Raw genomic sequence first — 1,340 nt, 5'->3', positions numbered from 1 at the left:
TTGAGCCGGTGGGTAATAATATATTATATGATTTGATTTGACTCGGATATGAATGACCTTGGCGTTGCGTCCTTGGGTCAAACACTTTACCCAAATCGTCTCATCTGCTTGGCGTATGTATGATTTCCTGGTTGTACAGTGAATGACGGCTGTTGTACGAGTGCCAAGTCTTTTTACCAGTAAACTGCCGAACTCCAGAAAGACGGTTATTCAAAAATTTGGCCAGAAAACTCGTCCTTCAAATATCGATCGATTTAAATGACCCCCATCTTGTCAAAATCTCTCAAACCTGGGAAGGAGAGGTTTTTCATTGAATTTCCAGGTTTTAGAATGTTTGCCAAGATGTGTCGTTTAGGTCGCCAGAATCATAGCACCTGATTGAAACGTTTGCTTGCCAAATTTTCAAAGATGTGTCTTCCCAGAGTACAGCCTTTAAATGGTTCATAAAGGTGCCGTGTGGCCGATTTGTACTGAATGAAATTAAAAACTCTGTTTCATGTGCCCTAATTAAGGCATTAGGTAATGAAATACTGTGAAGTGCAATGTGTAGCGCGAGAGCGTGAAAAGCGCTTTAAGTTTATTTTTATTCTACGGTCTCATAGCTGTTATCCCAAGTACAGGCGTGAGCACTCGATCGGTAAAGCACTCTGCTCATGGGAAAATGAACTCTTGGGTTCGAACCCCTGGATTTATTGACATTCATAGGCGACCCAAAAAACAAAACAAATCCAAAACAAAAAAACCCCAACCAAATTAAAAAAAAAACCAAAATAACAAACAAAAAAAACAAAACAAAAAAAAAAAACAAAAACAAACAACAACCCCCCCCCCCAAAAAAAAATACAACAAAAACAAAAACAAACAAACAACAAAATTAAATCGAAAAAACAAAGCAAACAAAAAATATGAAATACAACCAACACCCCCCCCCCCCAAGAACAATAACCCCCCCCCCCAAAACAAAAACAAACAAACAAAAAAGCAAAACAAAAACCCACAGAAAACAAAATAGAAAAAAAAAAAAAAAAACAAAAAAAAAAAAAAAAAACCCAACAAAAAACCACCCCCCCCCAAAAAAAAAAACGAAAAAAAACAAACAAAAAAAAAAAAACAAACAAACAACAAAACAAATAAAAAACAAACAAACAAAAAACAAATACATTAACAAACAACAAACATAAAAAAACCCCAACTTTTCGACACACTAAAGACTAATCCAAAGTCTAGCAATTGATTGTTAATTCCTTCCTTCTCACATGACAGAAACCGGGATAACATCAAGAAAACAATCAGTATTGTCATAAAATGCAGCAAGTACCGTGTCCAGAGGCAATCCCTAA

This window comes from Berghia stephanieae, chromosome 5 (assembly GCF_034508935.2).
Source record: "Berghia stephanieae isolate SIO BIC M18660-M18661 chromosome 5, UCSD_Bste_1.3, whole genome shotgun sequence".
Taxonomy (NCBI): Eukaryota; Metazoa; Mollusca; class Gastropoda; order Nudibranchia; family Aeolidiidae; genus Berghia; species Berghia stephanieae.
Note: the sequence above shows the minus strand (reverse complement) of the source record.